Source organism: Cervus canadensis, chromosome X (genome assembly GCF_019320065.1).
Source record: "Cervus canadensis isolate Bull #8, Minnesota chromosome X, ASM1932006v1, whole genome shotgun sequence".
NCBI lineage: Eukaryota > Metazoa > Chordata > Mammalia > Artiodactyla > Cervidae > Cervus > Cervus canadensis.
Genome location: NC_057419.1, coordinates 85,294,784 through 85,306,246, shown reverse-complemented (window position 1 = coordinate 85,306,246; position 11,463 = coordinate 85,294,784). Strand labels below are relative to the sequence as shown.

The following is an 11,463-nucleotide window of genomic DNA, read 5'->3' as shown; positions in this document are numbered from 1 at the left end:
TCTCTTTAACAAGTGTGCTGGGAAAACTGATCTGCTATCCAAAGTCTACCAAAACAATAAATGGCTGGAGTGGATGGTGCGAGAAAAAAGGAACCCTTTACACTGTTGGTGGGATTGAGAAACTAGTTACAGCCACTTGGAGAAACAGTGTGGAATTCCTTTAAAAGCTGGAAATAGAACTGCCATATGACTCAGCAATGCCACTCCTGGGCATACACACTGAGGAAACCAGATCTGAAGAGACACGTGCACCCCAATGTTCATCGTAGCACTGTTTATAATAGCCAGGACATGGAAGCAACCTAGATGCCCATCAGCAGACGAACGGATAAGAAAGTTGTGGTACATATACACAGTGGAATATTACTCAGCTATTAAAAAGAAGTCATTTGAATCAGTTCTAATGAGGTGGATGAAACTGGAGCCCATTATACAGAGTGAAGTAAGTCAGAAAGAAAAACAGCAATACAGTATATTAACACATATATATGGAATTTAGAAAAATGGTAAAGATGACCCTATATGCGAGACTGCAAAAGAAGCACAGATGTAAAGAACAAACTGTTGGACTCTATCGGAGAAGGTGAGGGTGAGATGATTTGAGAGAATAACATTGAAATATGTATATTATCATATGTGTAATAGTCGCCAGTCCAGGTTCGATGCATGAGGCAGGGGGCTCAGGGCTGGTGCACTGGGATGCTCCCTAAGAGATTGGATGGGGAGGGAGGTGGGAGGGAAGGTCAGGTTGGGAAACACATCTACACCCATGGCTGATTCATGTGCCCCCCAACCCAGCCTCTGGGTCGGGGGCAGAAGTTGATACAACTCCCTCAAGAGGCGGAGGAGCTCCATCAAGGGCAGGTGACTCCTCTGCAGGAGGAGCAGCCCATTCAGAAGATGCATTCTCTCAACAGAGCATTCCAGTTGTAGTTCCTTTTCATTAGGGACAGGATTCTGGCCTCCTGGGCTCTGGCAGGAATGTTTCTTTTTTTTTTTTTTTTAATGAGTATAGGCATATTCACAGGGTCGTTTATATCCATCTAGTTTTCAGCCTTTGGTGCTCAGTTTTAACTGCTGGCACCAAACACAAATGACGTCCCTATAGACCAGGTTGACAGGCTTCAGGACAGAAGGTAGAGGGGCAATGGGGATCAGCATTGGTGTCTTTGGACATTGTGATGTGTCTCCTGGATTGCAAGCTGTGCTATTTTTTTTTTTAATCTTTTTCTTTTGGCCCCCTGTGCAGACATTTTTGCTATCTGCTTCACCAGAAGTTCTCTCTCCCTTTTCAGCTTCTAATGATGTAAGTTAGCAACTCCTATATTCTCCAGACTTCTCTGTTGTGTTGTCCTCCTTGTTTGTGCTCTCCATGCTCAGAAAAGGTTGATAAAATTAAGACTCTCCTTACTTTGAAATCTCTCTTATGTGTTTGATAATAGCCATTCTAACATGTGTGAGGTAGTATCTCATTGTGTTTCTTGTTGTTGTTGTTCCAGTTTTACTGAAATATAATTGACATACAGCATTGTATAAGTTTAAGTCAGAGGACAACATAACCAGGGGAAAAAAAATAATCCCACAGAATCCGCACCTAACTGCAATTACCAGCAGAGAATTGGCTCAGACACTCATGTCCGCAGGCTGCATCTTTGGTCCTTGAGGTAAGTACTGGGCTTAAATGACCTAAGGACAATCTCAGGGAGCTAAGGTGACATAGCAACCCAAACCATGGGATAACCAGAGAAGAAAAAAACAAACAAACAAACAAACACCTTTCCCGCAAAAGACTCTAAAGCCTCATGGTGACACCTGGCATGCTCAAAGAAAAAAAGGTTTGTAGTGAATACCAAAGGAGAGCAAGCTGGGTGCTGTTTAGAACCCTACCTCCCCAGACGCAGAGAGACAGGTGTGTGGCAGTCAGAACCAGAAGGCAAAAGAGCTGCTGCAATCTCAGCCCCACAGACCACATCTTCTCCCAAACTGTGAGCAGGCTGCCAGTTGATAGCCATGTCTGGGATCCTGGATGGTTCACATCTGCCAGGGGTGTCACAGACTGAGATTAGCACTGTAGAGGAGACACACAGCACACCTGGGACTGTGCCTTTATGGCGCACCTGGGAAACTGAGTGGCTGGTACTAGGGAGATGCATAAGACGCGTGGCCCACCTAGGACAGTGGGCTCACCAAGCACCCAGTTACATGAGTGGCTTGGACCTGGGAAGGGCACAAAACACACAGCACTTCTGGATCTGTGCCCTTGCAGAATACCCGACAACCTGAGTGGTTTAGGCCTGGGAATTGCATGAAATGTAGGGTCCACTTGGGATAGTGCCCTTATAGAGCAACCTGGAATTTGAGCACTGTGGACCCGGCAAGTACATGCTACATTGGGTGGTGGCAAAGCCAGTGTGGTTCATCCACTGGTATGAACCCACACATGCCAGTGGTATTTGTTTGCAGTATCCCTCCCTCTCCACAGAACAATTGAACATGCCAGTGGTATTTGTTTGCAGTATTCCTCCCTCTCCACAGCACAATTGAACAAGTGAGCCTAAATAAGTAGGCACCTTCGGCCCCTCCTGTCAGCACAGACATTAGACACTGAAGAGACTTGCAAACAGAGGAAGCCTAAATAAAGAAGAGGGGACCACTCTGGAAGTGACAGGCTCAACAGATTAAAACCCTGTAGTTAAGTTAATACTGAGACTATGCATTTGAGGGGCTGTTGTACCCATGCGTTCTGGGAAACAAACTCACTCAGAAACACAATGCAGATAGTGGAGTGCAGTTTATTACACTGGTGGGCCCAAGGCAGAGTCTCCTCTTAGCCAAGGACTCCAACCAGTTTTTGTGAAAACCTTATATACCCTAAGTGTACGTGCTCAAACCCACCTCCCCAAATTCTCTGAAACTGGTCTGAACAAAGGAAAAGAAAGATACAATCAAAGTTAATCCGTGATTCGTATGCCTTAAGCCTAGGTAGCTAGCAGTGGACAATTGTCACTAGGCCTGTGGTCATACTCCAACAAGCATAATATAATTTATGATTTTATTCAGTTATACAGATAATTAGGGTATTCTTTTAGGCAACGGAGAGTCTAGGAATGAGCCCTGGGGCTCTTCCATGGAGGGGTGGGGGGTGGTGTCTAGTTTTTCCAATTGGTATGTTGTTTCCATAGGTACTGGGCATATAGTTCAAAGTCCACAGTCCAGCTAAAGATGGAGTCCTGCTTTCAAGATGGAGCCCGAAAAAAAAAAAAAAAGATGGAGCCTGTTCTGTCTGTTTCCTCCTTTATCCCCCCCTCTTGATGTTCTTAACTCATAGTATGAGCATCACTTATAAGGATATATTGCACCCTGGCTCTCCAACCGCCAATTTGGGAGAACGACACCAATCTTTGAGTTATAAAGTTCATAATACATTGCAAAAGGCAGGGTCCACAAAGCAGAACTATCAAGGCAACTGTAACAATGGTAAATATAGTTTTCCAAAAATCACCCTTCACCCCAGATAGGACCAAAGTCCAGAAAGGAATGTTTTCATTTGACATTGCTTCTCCCTGGTTTTTCATGCCATCTAAAGCAGCTGATACACTGCCAGATAAATCAGAAATATATACACAACATTCAACTTTAATTATAGTAGCGGTCCCTCCTTGAGCAGCTGTGAGCATGTCCAAAGCCATTCTGTTTTGAATTACTGCTTTTCTCAATTGGATTTGTTCTTCAGTTAAGGCTTGCATGGCTATAGCACTATCTAGGAGGGCCTGTTTGTGAAATTAATCAAGGTTTCTATTTTAAACATAATATCTGTTGTCCCTAAAGAAAGTAGAAATAAGGCAGCAATATATTCATACCATTGAAACACAGACCTTGTCCACCTAGCATGCAAATAAGGTATATTTTCCGGGGCTTGTTATAGGTTAAGCTTTATGCTGCCATGGGCAAAACAAACCCCAGTGTGCTGTGGCCTACCCAGCCGATTGGTAACCAAGGCCAAAGGTTAGGCCCCTAAAGCCATTAGATTCCACTGGGTGACACCCAGTGGATTCCAGGGTTATATTTCCAATCAGAGCCTGGCCAATGGAAGGACTGTTTGGGGTGGTATGTGACCTCGAATGTTCATTTACATTGTTTGGGGGATATATGGAGATATATTTTAGTTCTTTTGGGTCTAATGATGATCACTAAACCCTACCTTTTATTCTTTTTGTTCCCAGCATATAGTGGTGGGAGTAATTAGTTGACCCTTTTCTGGGGTCATCCAGAAATATTCATCCCAGACTTGGTAGAATTGTTCAACATACCTAGAGGCCTGTCCTCCCTTGCTGGTCAGGGAGCTTTTTTCCCTTTTTGTTCTTTAAATATGACATACAGGCTTTTGATACTTTTATGAAACTGGTGTTTACATCAAATGTAATCCCATGACCTGAGTCTATCGACTGTAGGTCTGGCTTACACCAAGAGAGCAGGGAGAGATTATGATTGACAAGAAACAGGAAAGTCTCTTTTTGTTGCTGCAGAAAAGAGCAGAGTGGTTTAAAATCTCCTTGGCGGAGCGGTGACACTCACCAAGGAAGTCCATTCATCACAGACAGAGGCATAGCCCCACATACCCAGCAGTTGCAGGTGTTGCTGTAGAAGTCTGTGTAGGAATGTGCCCATGAGATGAGAACATTGTCCTGAGTTGAAACGGAAGTTAAATTCAAAATCACTTTGATGAGGCCGAGCAGCAGGAGTTGATTATGTGGCTTCATCCTGAAGGCGCTCGTCTAGGATCTTGTTTTCCTTCTTCTTCTTAAGGATAATCTTAGTCTCTCGAGGGTCAGTGGGGTCCCTCTGGGCAGTCCACTCTGCATTTTCTGAGTCTGCGTGGTATGTTCCTTTCATCCTCATGTGGTGGATCCGGGAGTGGCACCTGCAACTTTAACTGCAGTAAGGGTCATTAGAACAACAGTGTATGGACCCTTCCAGTGTGGGGCCAAGGAGTCGTGTTTCCAGTCCTTGACCCACGCCTGATCCCCGGGCACAAATTCATGAATCTGTTCCCCAAGGGGGAACAGCACCCTTTCTTGTACAAACTTAGTTACCTGATTTATTACCTTACCCAGTTGTTCTATCTGGTGTGAAATCTCATCTCCCCTTACCTGAGGCAAATTTGTTGACACCTGTTTTATTAAGGGAGGGGGCCTCCCATACACAGTTTCATACGGAGAATAGCCATGGGACCATGGGGTTATCCTGAGTCTGAGCAGAGCCGTTGGAAACAAGTCCATGCAAGAGCATACAGTCTCTATGATCCGCTTGAAGAGTGTCTCTTTAAGTGTCCGGTTGGTTCCTTCCACCATCCCAGAACTCTAGGGCCTATATGCTGTATGTACTTTCCATTTGATGTTTAAAGTTTTGCTTACTTGTTGAACTAAATCAGCTATGAAAGCCGGGTCATTGTCTGATCCAATGCTGGCAGGAAATCCACATCTGGGAACTATCTCCCTAGGTAGGCACCAGACTACTTCTGATGCTCTTTCAGTCCAGATAGGAAAAGCTTTTACCCATCCCAAGAATGTGCATATCATGACCAGCAGGTAACAGTAATGTCAGTGAAGTTTTATTTCAGTGAAGTCCACTTCCAGGTGTTCAAAGGGCAGTGTGCCTTTTAGATGAATCCCCAGAGGTCTCTGTCTGTGCCGAGAGGCAGCACTGACCTGTAAGCAGGCAGTGCAGTTCTGAGGTTCTATCCTGCATAGGGAAGAGAGGCAGGGAAACAAGAAATATTTTCAAATTAGTTCTTCCAGTTTATCATGGCCTAGGTGGGTTGCTTTGTGTATTTGGCTTACCAAAGTGGGTGCCAGTTCCTCTGGTACCAATAATTTGCCACTTGGCAATTCCCACAATCCCTTTTCAGTCTTGTTGACCGCCTCCACTTTGGCTAGTTGGTTTTGGGCTTCAGTGTATTTTGGAGAGTCCAGAGTTTGCTCAGGCAGCTCCGCCAATATGAGAGCTTTAATAGGGGCTTCACATGTCACCCCCAAGCCCTCGACTACTTATTTAGTGGTCTCATCAGTCAGTCTGTTTCCCCGAGTCCAGGGGGTAACCTCTTTTTAATGTCTTCAGCAATTTATGACTGCAACCCTTTCTGGTTCTCAGGCAGCATCTAATAGAGTCTTAACTTCTTTATTTTTAATATCTTTTTCACTAGCTGTCAAAAGGCCTCTCTCCTTATACAGAGTCCTGTGTACATATAGTGCGGCAAAAGCATACCTGGAGTCTGGAAATGTTTGTTTTCTTACCTTTTGACAGCTGGAGGGCCTGGATTAGAGAATATAATTTGGCCCGTTGAGCAAACCAGTGTAATGGCAGAGAGCTAGCCTCAACAATGGATTCTTCCATGACTACTGCATATTCTGATAGTCATTGTGCTTGTTTCACCTGGATAGTGCCATTGGTGTAAAGGGCCAAATCTGGGTCCGGGATTGGCTGGTCTCTCAAGTCAGGTCTGCTGGCATATTTCCTTGCAATCATGTGAAGGTCCACCTTCTCCCACAGGAAGGAGAGTGGCTGGATTTAGGGCCTGACAAGGCTCAAAAGAATCATGGGGGATCTCACATAACAGTCCCTGGTATTGAGTAATCTGGGATGTTGACAGCCATTTATGGGGGTCTCTCATTCAGACTTAAATTGAAGAAAGTAGGGAAAACCACTAGACCATTTAGGTATGACTGAAATCAAATCCCTTATGACTATACAGTGGAAGTGAAAAATAGATTTAAGGGACTAGATCTGATAGACACAGTGACTGATGAACTATGGACAGAGGTTCGTGACATTGTACAGGAGACAGGGATCAAGACCATACCCATGGAAAAGGCAAAATGGTTGACTGAGGAAGCCTTACAAATAGCTGTGAGAAGAAGAGAAGTGAAAAGCAGAAGAGAAAAGGAAAGATATTCCCATCTGAATAAGAAAGCCTTCCTCAGTGATAAATGCAAAGAAATAGAGGAAAACAATAGAATGGGAAAGACTAGAGATCTCTTCAAGAAAATTAGAGATACCAAGGGAACATTCCATGCAAAGATGGGTTCGATAAAGGACAGAAGTGGTATGGACCAAACAGAAGCAGAAGATATTAAGAAGGGGTGGCAAGAATACACAGAAGAACTGTACAAAACAGATCTTCATGACCCAGATAATCACAATGGTGTGATCACTCACCTAGAGCCAGACATCCTGGAATGTGAAGTCAAGTGGGCCTTAGAAAGCATCACTACGAACAAAGCTAGTGGAGGTGATGGAATTCCAGTTGAGCGATTTCAAATCCTGAAAGATGATGCTGTGAAAGTGCTTCACTTAATATGCCAGCAAATTTGGAAAACTCAGCAGTGGTCACAGGACTGGAAAAGGTCAGTTTCCATTGCAATCCCAAAGAAAGGCAATGCCAAAGAATGCTCAAACTACCACACAATTGCACTCATCTCAAATGCTAGAAAAGTAATGCTCAAAATTCTCCAAGCCAGGCTTCAGCAATACATGAACCATGAACTTCCAGATGTTCAAGTTGGTTTTAGAAAAGGCAGAGGAACCAGAGATCAAATTGCCAACATCTGCTGGATCATTGAAAAAGCAAGAGAGTTCCAGAAAAAAAAAAAAAAAAACAAACAAACAAACAAAAAAAAACATTTATTTCTGCATTATTGACTATGCCAAAGCCTTTGACTGTGTGGATCACAATAAACTGTGGGAAATTCTTCAAGAGATGGGCATACCAGACCACCTGACCTGCCTCTTGAGAAACCTGTATGCAGGCCAGGAAGCAACAGTTAGAACTGGACATGGAACAACAGACTGGTTCCAAATAGGAAAAGGAGTATGTAAAGGCTGTATACTGTCACCCTGCTTGTTTAACTTCTATGCAGAGTACATCATGAGAAATGCTGGGCTGGAAGAAATACAAGCTAGGATCAGGATTGCTGGGAGAAATATCTATAACTTCAGATATGCAGATGGCACCACCCTTATGGCAGAAAATGAAGAGGAACTAAAATGCCTCTTGATGAAAGTGAAAGATGAGAGTGAAAATGTTGGCTTAAAGCTCAACATTTAGAAAACTAAGATCATGGCATTTGGTCCCATCACTTCATGGCAAATAGATGGGGAAACAGTGGCTGCCTTTTTTTTTTTTTTCTGGGCTCCAACATCATTGCAGATGGTGATTGCAGCCATGAAATTAAAAGACGCTTACTCCTTGGAAGGAAAGTTATGACCAACCTAGATAGCATACTAAAAAGCAGAGTCATTACTTTGCCAACAAAGGTCCATCTAGTCAAGGCTACAGTTTTTCCAGTAGTCATGCATGTATGTGAGAGTTGGACTATAAAGAAAGCTGATTGCCTAAGAATTGATGCTTTTGAACTGTGGTGTTGGAGAAGACTCTTGAGAGTCCCTTGGACGGCAAGGAGATCCACCCAGTCCATCCTAAAGGAGATCAGTCCTGGGTGTTCATCGGAAGGACTGATGCTGAAGCTGAAACTCCAATACTTTGGCCACCTGATGCGAAGAGTTGACTCACTGAAAAAGACCCTGATGCTGGGAGGGATTGGGGGCAGGATGAGAAGGGGACGACAGAGGATGAGATGGTTGGATGGCATCACTGACTCGATGGACATGAGTTTGAGTAAACTCCGGGAGTTGGTGATGGACAGGGAGGCCTGGCGCGCTGCGCTTCATGGGGTCACAAAGAGTCGGGTACGACTGAGAGACTGGACTGAACTGAACTGAACTTGCAAGAGAGTGTTGACCTCATGCGGGACTTTTACGATCAAATCTTGACCCAAAGTCAGCTTGGTTGCCTCCCGGACCAATAAGGCAACTGCAGCAACTGCCTGTAAGCATCCCGGCCACCCAGTGGCGCCATTGTCCAACCGTTTCCAGAGATAAGCCTCGGGTCTGTCCCATGTCCCCATAGTCTGGGACAACACTCCCATAGCCAACTTGTCCTTTTCAGTCACATAAAGAATAATGGCTTAGCAAGGTCTGGCAGGCCCAAGGAGGGTACTAATGTAATTGTACTGGGTTTGAGTTCTATTACCAGTGGAACTTGTTTTGCAAACCTGAGGGGTGGGGGGGTCCTTCCACCCAGACCTCAGGGAATTGTTGAGTTAACTCTCTCTCTTGACTGTTTAGCCTGTCTGGTTTCCCCTCCAGGAGATCATGCAACCTCCATTCATCTTGACGGGTTACCTAGAGGAAGAGTAAATAGATGGTTGAGCCCACTCGAAGAATGGGTCTTTCTTGGGTGTAAAAGTCACTTGTGCCCCCAATTTAGACAGCAAGTCTCTTCCCAACAAAGGTACTGGGCATCAAGAGATGTATAAAAATTAATGAGTCACTTGGTGCTCCCCATCTGACATTTTTGGGGTAGACTTGAGACACAAAGTCTGCATTTATCACCATCTGAGACCCAGCAGCCTCTGGATCTATTGGTGTATAAAGTCTACAGGCCTCACAGAGGTTTTCATAGAATTCAGAGAGTGATTTGCTTTTCCTTTGAATCATTTCAGAGGGTTTTGTCATACTCATAGGTTTTCAGGCCCCTTCTTGAGACCTTGTAAAATAGCCACTGATATCTCTCCAGGTGGCCCCTCCCTTCCTCTGTGTTACAGTCCCAGTTGGGCCTTTCATCTGGGGTGGCTAGTTCTGCCTACTGCTGCAGGTTTGCAGTACCCTCAGGTTCCATTTCTCTTAACCATGTTCTGGCCTCAGTTAGGACCCTGTGTCTTTCCTCAGTGCTGAAAAGGGAGACTAGTAATTGAATTGTGTCATCCCATGTAGGGCGGTGGGTTCAAAAAATAGTCTCTATTAGCCTAATCATGGCTTGTGGCTCCCCCGAGTACTGTGGAGTGTGTCTCTGCCAGTTTAATATATCCATAGAGGAAAATGGCTGGACAATAGGCCACAGGGGGCTGATGGTATTGCCCACATGTGTCCTGAACCGGAGGCTGTTGTAGCTCTCTGAGGGGCATCTGTAGTGAGGTTCTTTCCCCCCGTTCCTTGGTGGAGCACAGCCTTTGTCTAATTCCTATGTTTTCTTCCCCCTTCCCATCAGTACTCACTGGGAGAGGTGGATAGAGTCTAGGAGGTCCGGCTGAGGTGGAATCCTGGGGGTGTTGACCAGAGGTCTCCATCACTGGGATCGGAGCCTGCCAAAACGGTGGCTCTATGATCTCCAGGAGAGCTGGTGGAAGAGCAGTGGCTGCTGCATGAGCTTCACCTGGCCCTGGATTGGGCATTAAGGCAGCCTCTGGTCCTGGTGGAGCACTGGGAGGCTGGTGCATCATTATCCAGTATGGGGGAGGGGTCAGGTCATCCCTGCCCAAATTCTGTAGAATTTCCTTTTTTATTATCAATCAATTTTTGTGCCATTAATATTTTCCCCTTTCCCTTCTGGATACAGAACTTAGTCCAAGTAGGAGGGTCTTGAGCTAACTCTAGCCATAAGTCAATATATGGATATTGATCCGGTGTTCTGGCTGTCCTGTGACTAGTGTATAGACTGCTTCTACTATTTTTTAAGTTCATGGTGTCCTCTGGTGGCCATCCTACTCCCATAGGGGGCCATTCAACCTTACAGAGTATGTGGGGGCAGTTAGGCGTCATCTTCACCCCATAGTCTCCTCCAAATCCCTTCTTTAAATTTTTAATCATGCACTCCAATACAGTTGTCTTAGATTCACTTCCCCCCGTATTGCTTACCTCCTTGGACCTTCTTCTAATTTTCATTTTCATTCTGTCTATGAAGTTCTTGGTACCCAACGTACTTCTGATATTTCCACTCAATGAAACACTTAAATTGCCATTCCACCTCCTTCCTAAATGGGGTGAGAAGAGCCTTACCTGCCAGATCTCAGAGGGAGAAGGGGGATCAGTGTGTCTTCACCTGCTGGTCAGCACGGCCTAACCAGAACACCACGTGGTCCAAGACTGTTTCTCCCTTAAATTTTAAAGTCTGTTCTGCATTGGTGGGCTTGATCAGGTACAGATGAAAACACATAAATATCCCCCATCCCAGGACATCTCTGGAAAAGCCAATTCATACTCACTTATGTATCCCACTCCTTCTAACCTGACAATTCTAAGGGGGTTCAATAATTTCACAGCAGATGGGACATTTCTTTGGGGAGGTCAGAATATGAGCACACAAAGACCAAGTTTTTTCTCCTAACAATCCCCTGGCGATTGCTTGGTAATAATTTTCCCCAAGACGGCATAGACACCATCTCCTAAATGACATTTACAAATTTCCTTCCTAAGCCCTAACATGCTTGTCAACCTGTGTAGCAAGCAATCACTGCCATCTGCCTATTCTAGAGTCCTGTGGGTCCGTGCCTCTTCTAGTCCCTCCCAGGGGAGTGATCAGGTCCCCTCATCCACCCTGATGGGTGAGTTCCTCCTCACCTAGGTGCT

At 45.0% G+C, this 11,463-nt stretch overlaps 1 pseudogene; it reads right to left on the bottom strand.

Moving 5' to 3' along the window:
- Positions 1-778: 778 nt before the first annotated feature.
- LOC122435634 lies at positions 779-1,374 on the bottom strand (annotated as a pseudogene).
- Between the last annotated feature and the right edge of the window lie 10,089 nt (positions 1,375-11,463).